We start from the raw sequence: 18,443 nt of genomic DNA on the forward strand, positions 1-18,443 counted from the left end.
TAGATCTATGATGGAGAAGTTTCCACTTGTCATCACAAAGACCAGCACAAAAAAGCTTTTGTAAGATACTAATTAAAACCTATGAGAACCAAAATAAAGCTCTTCTAGCCACTCTCTATGATTTCATTCCACCCACTCTTCCTCTTCCCTCTTCCCTGCCAGACAAAACACACACAACATAAACACACGCATAACACACATAGACACAGACTCTCTGTCTCTCTCTCTCTCTCTCTCTCTGTCTCTCTCTCTATCACATCAGAAAAATAGTTATGTCCTGAGTGGTATGTCCTGGACTTCTGTGTTGACCAGGACTTGCTACTGTTGTTTTCTCTGCCTGAAATGCCCCGCCCCCTCCCCCCCACCCCGGACTTGCAAATGCCTCCTTCCTTCTCAAAATCTCATCTTTCCTTTCTTGGTCCCCTGAGTCCCCTTAACAGAATTGATTGTTCCTGTGTTCCTAGGTGTGATGGTTAATTGTATGTCTCAACTCGCCTGTGCCATGGTGTGCTCAGAGTAAACATTATTTCTGGCTGTGTCCATTGGGGTATTTCCACATGAGATTAGCATTTCAATCAGTGGACTCAATAAAGTAGATGGTTGTCACTGGTATAGGTTGGCATCATCCAACCTGTTGAAGGCCCAAATAGAACAATAACCAAAAAAAAATAGAGGAAGGAGAAATGTTTCCCTTTTGCTTCCTGCCTGATTGCCTGAGCTATCAGTCTTCTCCTGCACTTGAACTGAGATTTACACCTTCCGCCCCCCCCCCGGTTCTCAGGCCTTCAGAATTGGACTGGAATTATACCACTGGCTTTACTGGGTCTCCAGCTTGCAGATTATGAGACTTTTCAGACTCCATAATTGTGGAAGCCAATTCCTCATAATTTCTCTCTCTAGAGAACTCTGACTAATACACTAGCTATAAATGACCTCTGTGATTTAAAATTAATTTTTTATCAACTGAGGATGGATTGCTGGATTAGTAAAAATAAGAGAACGGGGACTAGAAGACCACAATCCAAACTGATTTCACAGAACTGCACAGGGCATGAAATGTCCCTGGTAGCACGTCAACCAATCATGTTTGGTAACAATCTTGGCTTTGCTCCAATTATTCAAAAGATGATTAGTACATATTACTTTTGACAGTGTTGCTGTATTTCCTTCAGTTTAGCAATGAGAATTTGTGTTACAAATGCACCTCATCATCTTGCATAAAACATAAAACCTCCAGTTTGGGGCTTTTTAGTAGAAAACAATGGCACGCAAGATACTGATATGACTCCTGTGAATGAGTTGACCTCAGGAGCCCAACTTTACTCTGATGCTATTCAATATGCCCAAGGTATCCCCATAGTTTGCAAGGATAAGGCAGACTACAAAAGAAATCTTTAAAAGTGCCTTCAAAGAAAAGTGCAAATATTAAATTTGAATATCTCTCACTACTAATGGGAAGTCAAGATGCACCCCTCAGATAAAAAGAACTTGCTATTCACCTGGAGTAGTGCAGTCAGTTGAGAGCCTCCTGCTCTAGTGCCCTCAGAAGACTGGATAGCTCCAAGCCAATGCCTGGGTATGATGTACCAGGGCCTGGCCATCTGTCCCTTATGCAGAGCTCCTCCTCTGTCAGTGTTTGCACCAGAGCTCTCTTTTGCTTGGCCGAGGTTTTGTCAGTACTATACTTATTGCCCTTCGAGGCTAGTCACACCCAATCCTCCTTCCCTTCCTATTCTCCTTTCCACAGGGATCAGACTTACATCACAGTCTGAGTCTTTCCCTGTCTATTCCTACTCCCTTTTCACCTTTATCTTTCACTGGAATTACTTTTGATTAATTTCTTGCTCTTCTAATTAGATTTTGGTGTCTGTTTCCCAGGAGACATAAACTGATAGAATTAGATCCAATTTTAGAAACAGGAATCAGGCCTATAGAAGCACAGGACTTGCCTCCATGGCCTCTCCATCTGCTTCTAGGTTGAATCAGGAAGAGGAACATATATTGTTTCTTAGTTTTCATTCATTTTTTCTTTAAAAGTTGGTCTTTTGTGGAACTGTGTTCCAGAAACAGAAATAGGTTCAACTACTGCCAAGAACTTTTTTCTCCTACTTGATCCATAAAGTAAAAAAAGTAATAGGTCACTGTAACAGGCAAAGTGGGATTATCTAGTTTTGCTATGCCAGTAAGAACGAATTAAGACAATTTTTTTCCAATAGGAACATACACAAATATAAATCCATATAAATGTGTATAATTTTTCTATTGCCTAAAAAAGATCTATAATTCTGTTTCTTAGCATATATGCTTCCCACTAGACCAAACACAAATTTGAAAGGAAAAAATATTCTGGAATTGTCTCTTTTTTGAAAAACATATGAAATATTTATGCTTAGGCCAATCATAAGAAAAATCCTAAATTCAAATGCAGAATTCTCTAAATTCTTTGGCTTATCGTAGAAACAACTAGAACATCCTAATATTCAGAAGTTTGGCTTTGTAGAATGATGATACCTCAATTAAATCTAACCATCCTGTGGAAATTTAGATTATACTTGGTAGTAAATCATAATTCTGTGAAGACATTACAAAACTTATAAAACTATATGATTTTTTTCACATATTAAAATAAGTAAGAAATCGGTTTAAACTTATTTGAACTCCTTTTCTGAAAGGACCTTTAGAGGTTGTTTTTAAGCCACCACCAACACTGGCTTTATTGTTTTAAAGCTATTTATCAGCATTTAATGGAAAAAATGAAAAACAGAGTTACCTGTATTGCTCACAAATTACCTCTAAATTATTTAGTTTCTTTTTAAAGGTAAAATCCCTCCTCAAATAACAAATATCCATCATATATATCTTTATCACCCCTGAGAGGCTATAAATAGATACTGGCAGATTATGAAGACTTGTTAATGAGGAATTACACACCAGAAACTCCAAGACAGACCTGGAGGACATAAAGTTCCACAACATGACCAGATCAAGTGGTGAAAGATCAACAGCCATAGTGAGGGGCTTGGGAGAGATCCTGGGACATCTGGGTGCTAAACCTGCCTCTGCCATCTTGGAGAAGTTCTTGAACTTTCTGGGCCATTTTTTCACTCAGACTGTGAGAGGACAGGTTTTCAGGATGTCTAAGGTTCATTCCTGAATTAACAAGGCTACTTCCCTTGGATAAGAAGAGCCAGGGGTGAACCATAAATATTTCCAACGTGTAAAGTTGGAGCATAAAGAAAAACCTAAGCAGTCTTTCCCTCCATCTTCTCACAGAAGATTGATTTAGAAAAAATTAATCTTCAAGTACAAATGAAAAGATGTTTAACTAGTCATAAAACCTGCAAGTGTGATTAAATGGAAGCAAGCAGTTGAACACAAATTGGGATGCTTTGCACCTTTCTCAATCTTTAATCTGCGCTTTACACACCAGATTCAGGGCCTCCACCAGAGGGGTCATTAAAGACCTAGGGATTACAACAGAAGGTTTTCAGTAAGAAGGCTCTTAGTTTTTCACTACAATACACTTGCATGCACATGCTAGTCAAATAAATTCAGCCCATTTGACTAAACAGAATATTTCTCTTACTTTTTTTTTTTTTTTTTGAGACAGAGTCTTGCTGTGTCGCCCAGGCTGGGATGCAGTGGCATGATCTCAGCTCACTGCAACCTCTGCCTCCCGGGTTCAAGCGATTCTTCTGTGTCAGCCTCCCAAGCAGCTGGGACTACAGGTGCATGACATTATGCCCAGCTAATTTTTGTATTTTTAGTAGAGACTGGGTTTCACCATATTGGTCAGGCTGGTCTCGAACTCCTGACCTCAGGCGATCCACCCACCTCGGCCTCCCAAAGTGCTGGGATCATAGACGTGAGCCACCGGGCCTGGCCTAGAATGTTTATCTTCTGAGCTACTATTTTAAACACATAGAACTTTTCCATTTCTAAGACCACATAAAATAGTGTTCTCTTTTAATCTGGAAGACATGTCACTATCATCGTTGATACAGCATCTACTCAGTTACACGCCTGATTTTCAAAAGTCAAACCCATGTTGCGATCATTACACAAGAAAGGAATTGCAGATAGGGAAGAGTGAAGATGTGGAATATTATCTCTGAAGAAAACCTAGATTAAACTTTGTATGTCATATTCATTTTAGTCAAATTATAGGCCTTTAATAATCCAACTTGAACACAGCTGGGAGCGTCCTTCTCATTAATCTAGGTCTGATGATATGTGCAAAGCCATACTATTGAAGGGAAGAAATAAGAAGACTGGCAATTGAAACATAATAAACGAAGTGCCATAAGAAGAAATACCTAAAATCCAGTTTGAGGAGATGAAGAAAGCAAGATATGAATGGGAACCTGAACAATGAGGGGAGTAGCTAGATTTTGGTGGGGTTTGGGGGAAAGGGGAGAACACTGGGTCAGAACAGTATTTGTAAAGGTTCCAGAAGCACAAGAGATCAGAAAGTATTTAGGACTAAGTATAGAGTTTGGGAGAATGGGAGCAGATAATGATGAATAGAAAGATTGGAGAGGCAAGTGGGACCAGATCATGATGGAAGGACATGTTCGTTGAAACTCCATTTCCAAACACTTTTCACCTATATCTTCATTTTTTCTCCACAACAAACATGCTTAGGAAGCATATTGTCATTTTCTTTTTTTGATTTTTTTTTAAGACAGGGCCTCATTCTCTCACCCATGCTGGAGTGCAGTGACATGATCGTAGCTCACTGTAATTTCAGACCTCTTGCTTCAAGTGATAGATCCTCTCACTTCAGCCTCCCAAGTAGCTAGGACTACTGGCATGAGTCATCACACCCAGCTATTTTTATTTTATTTTTTTTATTTTTGTAGAGACAGAGTCTTGCTATGTTGACCAGGTTATACTGACATTTTTATAAAAGTAAAATGTAAAAGTACTTTTTAATAAAAGTAAAAAGTAAAAGTAAAGTGATTTGCTAACATTTCTTTAACAAATGTGCTCTATATTCTATTCATAATACTATCTCCTGTATATTAAAATGTCAAAACGTGGCTGGGAGGAATGTTGATAGCAAGTGTTCTCTTGCCATTCATTCTGCAACTCACAAGTTCCTCCTAAGCCACACACTTCCACACCCATCTGCATCACCCATTAGAAAATTCATCCATGGCTTTTATAGGATTTAAGCCTTAGACTGATTCCCTAGGGGGTCGTTGGCAGAAATAAAAAGTGATTCATTGGACAGAATTAGCATCCCGGGATTCTTGATTCTATTTTTAATGGTATTAGATCCAGAGAATTCAAGTTATTAATGACAAACTTCATGGGCAAGTTAACCAAGTAAGAATGACAAACAAAATTTTCTCTGGAGTATAAATTGCACAGTCACCAACAACTTGGCAAGGTGTTAGGAGCAAAATTTGTACAACAGTTGAGTAATGTGGTGACTTGGCAGTCCTCTCCATATGAGTGACTTGTCACTGGCTGTGACATATACTAAGCTAAATCTAGATAGAAGAGGCTTTTAAGTAATATAAAATTGATAGTTGAACTCTGACTGGGTCTTAGCATTTATTTCTCATTTGTCCAAAATTCATTTTTTCAGTCAGATGAAACAATGCCCAAGACATTGAAAGTCAATATGTGTTGAAAACAGGATTATTAATTTTTGATCAAGTAAAATCCATGTTTTCATGTCTTCTCAATACTTCCTAGGCACTCTTGAGTTGGGAAGCATAAACAGTATTGAAAATAATGAGTTAAAAAAAATCTAGGCACAAATCCAGATATTCAGTTTTGTTGAGATTTCTTACAGTGATCTGTACTCCATGGCATAGTTTAAATATATCACAGTTTTGCTATTGGAAGTCTGGTAAGCTTCCCATCTGGACAGGTTTTGGAAATCATATTATGTATTAGGCAAAATATGACTATATGATACTACATTTTAATTAAAGATTAATGGGCATATTAAAAGTTCCTCAAAGTTAGGCTAGAAATATATCTCAAATTACCCTAAGCAAACAGACAGAAAGGAGGAAATTTATCATCTTAAGTAAGTGGGCAGTCTGTCATGGGTCAGGTACAAATAGACTGAGGAGACCATGCAATGTCATCAGGCTCTCTTCTTCAACTCTGAATCTGCTTGCCGTGATGTGCTCTTCATTCATAGGTTGATATTGTTAGGTTTTGGGTCCCCTAAAAAATCTCTCCTTGAATTATAATCCCCATAATCTCCATAATCCCCATGTGTCAAGAGAGAGACCAGGTGGAGGTAGTTGAATCACTGGTGTGGGTTCCCCCATGCTGTTCTTGTGATAGTGAGTTCTCATGAGATCTGATGGTTTTATAAGGTGCTCATCCCCCTTCTCTCAGCACTTCTCCTTCCTGCTGCCTTGTGAAGAAGGTGCCTTGCTTCCCCTTTGACTTCCGCCATTATTGTAAGTTTCCTGAGGCCTCCCATGCCATGCTGAACTGGAGTCAGTTAAACCTCTTTCCTTTATAAATTACCCAGTCTCAGGCAGTTTGCTATGGCAGTGTGAAAACGGACTAATATACAGATTTTCCAAGTCTTGGCAAAACAGTGCCTCTGAGCTCCATTATTCTTACAGCTGCAGATTACAGTGAAAGCAAACACCGCTCAACCTGGCAATTAGAATTACAACCTGATTTGAGCTACCTGCCCATCCTTGATCACAGTTTGGAGAGGAATAATGAGCACTTGACTGACCTGGTTGATTGACCCTGAATTTAGTTGACCTTGAAGTAGGAAATGGGTGGCTTCTCCAGAAGAAAAAGGTGCAGAGCAAGTAAAAATAAATAAATAAATATCTTGCAGATGTCTTCTACACAGGCAAATCAAATACAGAAAACATTTCTCTTTTGGTAGCCAAAATATCTTGCAGATGTCATCTACACAGGCAAATCAAACACAGAAAACATTTCTCTTTTGGTAGCCAAAATAGATAAGCATCTTTAGAAAACACTTTTTCACAACATTTTCTACATATTTGAAGAATATGTTATTATGCTATTAGAAAGGAAAAGATCATCTTGCCCTTCTACCAACACAAATTGCTTAAAATCACAAAATGTTTTCCCAGTAACCAAACTATGAAAATACATTTTAATGGACTTAGTTACTTTAAATTCAAGTAACTGTGAGTTAACATATTCTCTGCAGTGAAAACAAAAACAAAACTTTGCTCATAATATATCTTAATGGAAGTTAATTAGCTGACACAGCTGGCAAAGAAAACAAATTAAGAAACAGAATGACATTTAGGCAGCTAACTAAATTAAAAAGCAGGTCTCTGTTTCTGGAACCTATCATTGTGCTATATGACCCCAAGCTCTCAAGCTTATTGCTAAAAATCCCTAGTATCGTTTGAAACTTTCTTTCCCTCAGATACTTTTAATAAAATGTTGACAAATTCATCTCTGTACACAACTTAGAAAAAAACCCTTTATTCCATGAGTGCTCAATAAATAGATGTTTACTTGTAATCTGTTGTTCTAATAGCTGACTATGGGATTGGAGGCAGGGAAAAAGCAGGCAGGGGCAGGGGGAGGAGGGAGAACAGGCTGCGAAGACAGGAAACAGTCAGTGTTTCATGTTAGACCTTAAAAACAAAAGAAAGGAATTCTGAAAACTGGCACAGTTATCACATTATAAACAAAATGCCTTCCCAAGCAGATTGTGTAAAAGGCATTTCACAAGTTAAACAATTCCCCTACTGCCATGGTTGTGAAAGAGCAAAGACTAAAAAAGGAAACAGTCTACGTTCTTTCTCAACTGGTTAAGGCAGATATTCTCAGAATCTTTGAGGCTGAATCGTTCTCGTATGAGTTGATTCCATAACATTCCCTCTAATTTCTATTCATTCTAGAAGTGTGATTTGGAATCTCTTCCTTATGAAATTAAAAGGAGTTTTATTTCTTAACACAATTTGATGCCATCTTTTGACTTAATTGGGCCATACTATGGGCTTTGACTTAATTGGGCCATACTATGGGCTTTTCCCACTCAAAAAGTGAGGTCCGTAGAGGTAGAGGTTGGAGAGCTGCCCAGAGAGAGGATTTGATTGCTTCAGGGTGGGCTTTCTCACCCATTCCTTCACTGGATAGATCTGATCATATTGAAGTGTTATTTCCCTCTACCTGAGCTTCTCTAATTAAAGACTGGTTTCTGGATCAGAAATATGATCGGTGCACACCACTTCTTCCTATGGAGGGTGTTTGGCATATATGCGTTTTGATAATTACATTTATCTTTGATTCTGACAACAGGCAGTCAGCTGCTTAGATATAAAAAGAACCCATAATAACCTATTCACAGAGCTGCAAATGCACAGAGCTGCAATGCAGCTCCATTGGTTTGTTCCATTGTCTAGACCTTCCACTTACCCTGCCTGTCCATTCCCCTAGACCCACTTCAGTGGACAATGGGCACATGGTGCATGAGGAAGAAACACCTGGTTGAGACCCACGGGAAAGGCCTGCACTGACCAGAGGAACTGAGAGACTATCAGCCTCTGGGAAGGAGCTCATGTGCTTTGGAACAGAGAATTCATTTAAAACATAATGGAGACAGGTAAGAAAGAGGGGAGAAAAAATGAAAAGTTGTCTTTGCCTGGCTCTGCTTCTGCTGGTTTTACTACATCCTGCAGCGAGGGGTGGGGAAGTCAAAAGCACCTGTGTTGTCTCAGTCAAGCCTAGAACTGAAGCTGCCTGACATCAAACCAACTGTCCAGGACCAGCATTTCCAGCACTTCCAGTTGTCCATATCTGCACTTCCAGGAGTAAACAGGCAACTGAAATGCAAGTTTGTCGGCAAAAATCCTGGGAAACAAGTTCCTGGTAGAACAATGGCTAGATCAGGGGATCACTTCTGTGTCTGTATTACAGTGAGGTGCTAATAGTCACAACCCAAACCACGAGAGCTTTTCAACCCAAAATCATAGCTTGAATTGCAGTGCGTAGAAAAGCATGCAGTTAATACACACTTGTTAAACTAAAAAAAAGTATATTGGCCAGTATACAGGCAATTGCCTGCACCATAACAAAGATGCCAAATTTTTGAAATATATAAATTAAAAATTATTCCTAGCTGTTGTGGTTCAAACGTAGGTGTCCCTCCAAAATTCTTATGTTGGAACTTAAAGCCCAAAGTGATTAAGAAAAGGGGCATTTGGGTGTTGATTAGGCCACAAGGGCTCTATCCTCTTGAACGAATTAATGCTCTTGTAAAAGAAGTTGGGAGTGCTCTAGTGCCTTTTTGCCTTTCCCTCTCTTCTGTCATGTGAAGACAGCATTCTCATTCCCTTTTCACTCCTTCCTCCATGTGAGGAAGTAGTGCCTACTTAAAGCAGGGAGCAGCTATCACTAGGCACCAAATGTGTCAGCACCTTGACCTTGGACTTCTCAGCCTCCAGACTGTGAGAAATAAATGTCTGTTGTTTATAAATTTCCCAGCCTGTGGTATTTTGTTTTAGCAACAAACCAACACTAGCTTTAACAAGCTTCTTCTCTTAATGTTTAATATATTGTAGTTACATAATATAATTATAATTGGAAAATTGTAATATATTGTAACAGATTACTAAAGCAGACTAATAAAATGAAGAGTCTACCTGACATCACTTTTTGAGGCCATTCAGATTCCACTGACCAAATAGGATAAAAGGTCACTGTATTAGTCAAGGTTCTCCAAATAAACAGAATCAATAGAATATATACATATGTGTGTGTATGTGTGCGTATATGTATATTACATATTTATATATAGTATACGTATGTGTATGTACATTACATATTTTATATTATATATTTATATGATACATGTCATATATAAAAATATAATATATGAACATAATGTCTCATATATAAAATATATAATATACGATATATATCTTAAAATACATATAAATATATGGAAAGTTTACATATTATATGTATAAAATATATTATGTATTTTAATATATAAATAATAATGAATTAATATTACAATAAATCTGTCTTTCTCTCATTTTATACACAATATATCATATAATTTTGTATATAATTAATATATAAAATTATATATTTATATACTTATATATTTGTCTAATTATTATATTTTAAATAATTATAACAATATTGTTATATCTAATATACTATCCATAAATATTTATACATTTATATAAACATATAAATTAATATGTGATTTAGATATAATTAATAGATACAATTAATATATAATTTATATAAATATATGTAATATAATTATATAATTAATGTATATATTGTGTATACAATGAGAAAGATTTGGTGTAATATTTATTTATATTTTTAAAATATATATAAAATTCTTTTTATATAATTATTTATTTACATATACAATGTATAAATGTATAAATTATATATAATTAATTTTATATATTAATTCTGTTATGTATTATATAACATTGTATATTATATAAATTATATGTAATATATATGAAATGAGAGAGATACAGAGAGACAGAGATTTATTGTAATAAATTGGCTTACATGATTGTGGAGTCTTGACAAGTTCAAAATCTGCAGGATGGGCTGGTGGGCTGAAGAGCCAATGAAGAACTGGTATTGCAGTTCGAGTCTGAAGACAGTCTGCTGGCAGAAATCCTTCTTCCACAAGTTCATCTTTTTCTCTTAAGGCCTTCAACTGATTGGATGAGGCCCACTCACATTATGGAGAGTAATCTGCTTTACTCAAAATCTGCTGATTTAAATGGTGATCTCATCTAAAAAAAACCTTCACAGAAACATCTAAAATAATGTTTGACTAAATATCTAGGTGGTGTGCCCTAGCTAAGCTGACATATAAAATTAACTGTGATAGTCACTTTCTCCAATGTAAGCTATTCTGATCTTGTTTGAAACTTCAAACCCCAATTATCAATAGTCAGAGGCCAGGAAGTATTTGGAGCTGAGAGAATGTATTTTATAATTTAAAAAAATGAAACAGCTATGGAGAGTTATTTGAAATTACTAACATGTTAAGAACCTTTCCTAAAACAGGAAAACACCAATAAGAAATTAATTCCATTGAGCTTTCACTCAGGTTTCCACATCAGTTTTGGAAGATATCACTTTTCTAGTAAAATAATCCTACCAATTCCTTCCTTGTAACTGACATATATAATGATAAGATGTAGATAAATAATGTGGGTGAAGATTCCATTGACTAATTCATACTTGCTGCTTCTGACTTAAAAGAATGTGTGGTTTATTTATGTCAGAAATTGTCAAGAAACAGCCTCTGGAATTTGGAAATATAAGATAGTTTTTTTAAACATTACTTTAAAAAGATATGTATATATGTTTCACCTCTAGAATGTACTTTCTATTTTTATATGAGGATAGTTCGTCAGTGCTTGGTAGCATTAGTGTATGTAACCCAAAAGGCAGTCTTAGAATGGGATGGTGACCAGACAGCAACTGACCCAAGTGGTTCTCTAGGGGCCAAATATTTAAAACTCAAAGATTGCTGGGATAGCATATAGTTGAACAATGGCACAGTATATTTTAAGTAGCAACATAAAACCTACTGTTCCAGAAAAGCTTCCTGGCTTTCATTTTCCTATTAGAGATATTTCCAGATATATCAAAACATCTACAAAGATAACTTGATTCTTCTAGGCATTATCTCCCTTTAAGTCCAGGACTCTATTGTCCTGAGACTACACATTCATTGCAAAAGGCATGAATCTGATTTCTGGAAATGATAACAAAATACCATTGTATTGAATAATTTCTATTTATACTTTATTATTGGTGGCAAACGACTAAGCATTTCAACTTGCTATGCTTAGGATATGTTTATTCCTTCAACATACTATGTAAACCATGTACTAGCTTTGTAGGGTATGCTGAAGATTCTAAGAATAGTTAAGACACAGCTTCTAACCTCAAGCAGGTCTTGTTCTAGTTGGAGATGCAGGTGGTGTTGTGGGTTAAGTGTTTTTCCCCATCCAAAATTCATGTTGTAACTTAATCTTCAATGCAGCAGTATTAAGAGATGAGACCTTTAGGAGGTCCCTGAGTCATGAGGGCTCTGCCCTCCTTCATGGAATTTGGTTCTCTTTTAAAAGGGCTTGACAGAGGAAATTTGCCCTTTTCCCTCCTTTAGTCCCTTCCCTGATATGAGAACACAGCACTCCTCCCCTTTGGAGTACATGACAGCGAGGTGCCATCTTGGAGGCAAACAGCAGCCCTCACTAGACAGCAATCCTGCCAGAGCTATGATCTTGGACTTCTTAGCCTCCATAACTATTAAAAAAAAAAGGATCTGTTCTTTCCAATTATCCTGTCTGTGGTATTTTGCTACAAGAACGCAAATGGACAAAGATGGGGGGTAAACAAGTGTAGGTGTCATAAAAACCAAGACACAAAGGGGGGTCAAGTCTTCTTCAGAAAGAGTAGGTTAATGACAGTCCAAGTCATTAAGAAAGATATAAATTCTCCCATTGTCTACTGCATGTCCAGCAGTAGATATAGCCTTCCCTGAGTCTAATGTTGCCCTTAGCTGTGAACACTCTGACTCAAGTTGAAGAAGTTTTTACCTTGTGGTTTTCCTTCATAGCTGGCAGGCAATGGGCTACATGGACTATGGAGTCTGAAAGACAGGGTGCCTCTCACAAAGCCTGACCAGAAGGGAGAATAGGAGGCAGCCAATGTAGAACTGGTGCCTGAAGGGTGATCTTTAGGGAGCTGGAGCACTTTGTCCAACAACTATCAAACACAAGAGCTACCACCCTCACACTCTTGGCTCAGTCATTCTTCATCTGAGGGTTGCTAAAATAGTGTAGGCCTTTATCGCATTTATTATTTATACACTGATGCTTACTCCCAAGAATAATGTAAGCTTACTTGAAGTCACACATACAATATAACTAATGAAAGAATACAATAATGTTTTAAAATAATTAAGGAGGTAATAAGTAGGTAGTTTAATATGGTTTTATGCAATTGAGCATTAAATTCATTAAATTTAGCTCTGTTTTTACTGATAGTCAAAGAAAAAAGGAAAAAAGAAAGAAGATAAGGAGGGGGAACAGGATGAGTTCACATGCTTTTATCAACATAAAAAGAAAAAGAGCAATTTAGAAATGTCTTTATTCTTCTAGGACAAAATTCTAAGAGGGAGTATAGTGTAAGGATATTTCTATAAAGAGGATTAGGTAATTAATAATAGTACAAAGGATGAAGATACATAAATACACCTTGTGGGTGTTGGGGAGGGTATGAATTCTGAATAAAAGCTGAAGGCAAATTGTTAAAGTTTTTGAAAGGTCTTTCTATAGTGAGCCAATAAAGTGACAATAACTCCCACTATTAAATATTGACACTGTATTAGGGCTTTACATATATTTTCCCTAACAATGTTGGGAGGTACATATTACTGTTCTTCTAGAAGTTTCCTAGGGGAACTGTGAGAGATTGAGGATCTTGGTCATGTAAAGCTAAGACATGAATCTGGGTCTTCATGGTCTAAAGTCACATTCTTTCCATTCTACTCATCCAGGCATGTAGATTTCTATTGATTTGGTATGGAGATAGAGTAAAACAATGTGGAAAATGCTAGTTATCATGTTCCTGTATCTCCAAAAACCACTATCCAAGTCCAATTTTTGACACAATCAAGAGAGCAAAAAACTTGAGTTTGAGTTAACTGAAAAATGCTTGCAATATTAGTATTTTCCCAAACAAAATTCAGATGTTTTATATACCATATCATTAAGAGGAAAAACTGGTTTTCTTTCAAATGAAAATTAGAGCCAGATACAGACTTTCCAAGTTGGCGAGTAAATTATATCCTTGCACAAAAGTAGACCAGGGCTGATGAGCATTAGGGCCAAAACTTTTCACAATAAAGCTTGAAAGCAGCATCTATCATTAAGGACTCCTGCTTGAAAGTGATAGAAACCCAATTTGAACCCATATTGAAAAAGATGAATTTGTTATCTCCCAAAATCTAAAGAAGTAGTGAATATCCAAACCATGTGAAAGAAAGCACTGAGTTGGGTCTCAGGAACTGAATGTGTCAGGAACTTGAACGATGCCAGGTTTCTCTTTCATGTACTTTCTCTCTCTCACTTCCATTCTTTCTCTCTCTCTTCCCCACCTTCCCTCTGTGCCAACTTTGTCTCACACTGAGTCAGTCTTTCTCTTTGTGGCAGGAAATATGATCACTGACAGTTCCTAAGTTTTACATCTCAATTCCATCACAGGACAAGATTGCCTAACACACACCACACCAACTCCCCAACAAACAACAAAAACAACCCAATGAATGCCCCTGATTTGAATGGCTTGGTTTAGTTACCCATCCTTAGAGTCCTCAACATTTCTAGGAGGCAGAGTTGCAGTGGAAGGAGGAGAAGTTTCCAGAAGAATGAGTTGCTTTTTTTTCAGAAGGAGGCAGGGGTGGTTAGTAGACAAATAATAAATATTCTTTCCAAGATTGTCTTGTCTCAGTGGCTTTTAAAAGTGCAACTAACAACTGTCAGATTCTTCTATACAATAGAATATATTTTGTTTAATTGATGGATTAAACTTTTTATTTATCAATACTTTATCCTATTTCAAAAGAGATTTAAGATCTTTAAGGGGCAACATAACATATAGCAATAAGCTACAAATAAAATATGCCAATAAATAATAAACTACAAATTCTATGAGAATAAATAAGGAAAAACAAACATGGGGGCAAAAACTAGAAGTGGAAATGAGTTAAATGAAAGATGCAATCATACTGTCATTTTGAGCTACAAATTTTGATCTATGACAGTGAATCGGAAAAGGGAAATCTGATTGGTGACCCAATTCATTAATATCCATAAAATAAAAACAAATCCATTTCTCAAGATAAGCCTGGCTTATCTTCCTCACATTAGCACTAGAAAAGAAATGTTGAGGTAGTTTATAGAGAGTGAGATATGTAATAACATGAGTTCCATAGGAGGCTGCAAAGAGAAATTATCAGTGCAAGTCCAGAGCATCACACCAAATAGAATTCAGGAACAACAATTCACTAGGGGGCCAAAAAATATATTCTGGAGTTACATCTTTCAGCTTTTAAGAGATTTAATTCAATGAAAGATTTTATTCATGCATTCAATCAACAATTTTTGTGGGGTACCTACTACTTGACAAAGTGAGAAAAAAGATGAAATAATAGGTAAAATGTGTATTTTCCCAAAGGCATCCATGGACATTGTTTCCCACGGTTGAGTTTTTAACAGATACTTGAGTGACAAGGAATTCAAGAGTATATTCTCTAGGAAGTAGCTAGCAATTCTTCTATGTTACCAATTAAGCACACAATTATATAGCTTCCTGCAGGGAAGAGCTGGTGTTGCAATAAATAACTTGTGAAAAATAAAATCACTTAAAGACATTTTCGGAAGCCATCCCCCTTCCTCTTGCAGATGAGTGAGGGAATTTCAATAGGCAGAACCAAGATCATCCTTAGAAAAATAAATTGTCATAATGTCCCAGATTTCATTTCGGGAGAGACAAGAAATAATGTAACCAATTTCCTGTTAAACATCCTACACTGTGATTGTATCATGCATGCATATAAAAGTACTTATGAAAAATCTATGGTGCCTGTAGAATAGTTCTTTTTTGAGCAGCCTGTATCCGGATGGGCCTGCCTGAATAAGGTAGCCATGAAAGAATTATTCCAGAGAACTTACCATGTTGCTAATGTTAAATAATTTATTCATCACAGTGGGGTTATAAAGCATCAACTGGACACCAAATGACAGTTTGGGTTGGTGTATCATTGGTAATCATCAGGGAACATTATTATACATTATATTTTATTATATAATATTAAGTAATAATTATAATTACTATTAAATAGTACTATACATTATTATTATTTTACTGTCACTAGTTAGTAGATTAAGCTATTAGCCACCTGTCATTCCTATAAGAATGTGTCCTTTACTGTTTGCTATGGCAAGAAAACATGCATTTTATCAATACAATCATTGTGACAATTTACTAATTGCAATTAGGAGTGGAAATTAATCTATCAGCTCCTACCCACTCTATGTTTCCAAGTAGCTTTGTGATAAAGTCTCTGAATCCACATTGAAAGCCTGCTATTTATATTGAAATCATAAAGCTTGGCCCATGCATCCTTATTAAATCAATAGATTACAATAGATCAGAAATGATGCAAAAATTCAGAACTTGTTTCTAACATCTTTTTTTGTCATTTATGTGAAAGAGAATATAGCGGTGAAACAGTAAACCAGTTTTACCTCGTACTTTCTTATTCCTCATAAAGGAATAGTCATAGCCTGGCAAATAGTAATTACTCAGTAAATGTGTGTTGAATGAACTACACTGAGCAGATCACTCTTAAATAGGAAGTCAAAGGATTTTAGTCTTGTAAATGGATAAACTACATTTTGAGCCAATGCTGAAGAAATAGAGGTGAGTTAATAAAGATTATTTTGGCCAGGTGCGGTGACTCACACCTGTAATCCCAGCACTTTGGAAGGCCAAGGTGGGGAGATCAGTTGAGGCTAGGAGTTCGAGACCAGCCTGGCCAACTGGAGAAACCCCGTCTCTGCTGAAAAATACAAAAATTAGCCGGGTGTGGTGGCACACGCCTGTAGTCCCAGCTACTCCGGAGGCTGAGGCAGGAGAATTGCTCGAAGCCAGGCGGTGGAGGTTGCACTGAGCTGAGGTCATGCCACTGCACTCCAGCCTGGGCTACAGCGTGAGACTCCATCTCAAAAAAAACAAAAAAAAAAAAACAAAAAACGATGATTTTTGACTTTGAATTGAGAGTGTCCTTGAGGATCTATGTCAATACAAGTTGATTAACCAGAGCGCTAAGAATGACTGGTTTCATTTAGAAATGATTCTAACATAAGTTTCCAATGAAAACTTGACTCTGAAAATTAAATCTAAAAAGCCAAGTAATGTAGGTAACTAAGGGTTACTCTTTTAGCTTTAAAATGGTTTGGCTGTGTTTTCTATTTTAACCATTTTAAATAGTAATTTTAATAAATATGCATGCTTCTATTTTTTTAAACAGAATTCATTAGACAAGTCAACTTTTTCTGATGTGCTACAGAATGTTATTATAAACATCAGTTGCAGCACTGCCCTCAGGACTGATAGAAATGTGTAGTCACAAGACAGATGTGTGGCTTTTTAAGAAGATTTTCTGTTTAAATTTTTCTACCTTCTCCTCTTCCCCCAGATTCTCAGGCAATTCTTTCTTTTTGCTTTTAGTATATGTGCTTATTTCAATCCTATTATCATATTTCAATTTGTGGCCTCTACTCTGTGGTAGGTTAAGATACTAAAAAGCCAAACTCAAAACTACTGTGTGCAAAAAATTCTCATATTTTTAAGAGAATTTAGGTTTTAAATGGTTAAATGGAATCCCTCTATGAAAAAAAAGTATGCATTTTGTTTCAGAGTATTTTTACATATTTTGATTGTTCTTTGTATATCTATTTTAGTCCTTTTTGGCTTCTGGGATATTGGCTGCTTTCCTGATTAGGCAAATTTTAAAGACAATTAAGTTCTGTAGAAATGAAGTACTAATATATACATAAGACTAGTCAAATAACTGGTTAACCAATAAATATATATTTCATGAGAGTCTACTACTTTCTCAGTGTTGAATAGAGGTCATATGTGTGGTAGGGAAGGTATTTTCCTTCCATTTCAAAGAGCAGGAAAACATTCATTTCAGTAATAGTGTAAGCCTTCTGAAATGGTGATAGGGAGTTGAAGAATCAGGCTAAATAACAATTTAAAAATATTTCATAAAATAGCTGTTTTAAAATATCTATAAAACAAACATATGAGATCATTTATCACAGGAGGTGATAATTGGGTATTTATGTATGTTATTATTTATTTAATCCCCATCTCTCCAACTACACTGTAAACACTATGCAGGTAGGGACAATGTCAGTTTTACTAACCACTTTGACTTTTAGTGTTTTAAGAGATAACAGGTGCTCAATGAAAATGTTCAAATGATTCAATGACATATAATTGATAAGGAGATAATATTTTCTGACGTAAAGAACGTGGGATCCAGGTTTATAAAATTCCCTTTCTTCTGGCTGCATGTGACTTCAGAAAAGTTATTTATTGTCTCAGAACTGCAGTAACTTCATGGGAAAAACTGAGATAAGAGTAAAGTCTATTAAATAAATTGTTGGTAGGGCCAATCAAAATACTATATGAAGAGTATTTCTTACACTATAAGATGTTATAGCAGTTTTTTGTCAAATTATAGTAAGAGATGAATAAAATTCTCAAGAAGAAACAGAATTTGATTACAGCTGTTGTTGCTTGACAGAAATATATAAATAGCCATAATCCTTAATGGCTGCTAATGTTCCCAAAAGTCATCAGACACATGAGCTTCCTGGCTGAAGTAT

General features: G+C 36.2%; 1 long non-coding RNA gene across 2 annotated transcripts in view; it reads right to left on the reverse strand.

The window, feature by feature from the left end:
• The window catches only part of LOC131382478 (uncharacterized), a 54,578-nt gene that overhangs the window by 19,135 nt on the left and 17,000 nt on the right, over positions 1 to 18,443 (reverse strand). The window contains exons 1-2 of one of the 2 annotated variants that reach the window (XR_009211985.1): positions 10,522 to 10,663; positions 6,722 to 6,903 (exon numbers count right to left, since the gene is read on the reverse strand). The exons of the other annotated variant lie outside the window; for it this stretch is intronic. This is a non-coding gene — a long non-coding RNA (uncharacterized LOC131382478). Of the gene's footprint in view, positions 1 to 6,721; positions 6,904 to 10,521; positions 10,664 to 18,443 lie in introns of those variants that run through there. 2 annotated transcript variants of the gene reach the window in all.

This window comes from Hylobates moloch, unplaced genomic scaffold (assembly GCF_009828535.3).
Source record: "Hylobates moloch isolate HMO894 unplaced genomic scaffold, HMol_V3 SCAFFOLD_26, whole genome shotgun sequence".
In the NCBI taxonomy this organism is placed as follows: domain Eukaryota; kingdom Metazoa; phylum Chordata; class Mammalia; order Primates; family Hylobatidae; genus Hylobates; species Hylobates moloch.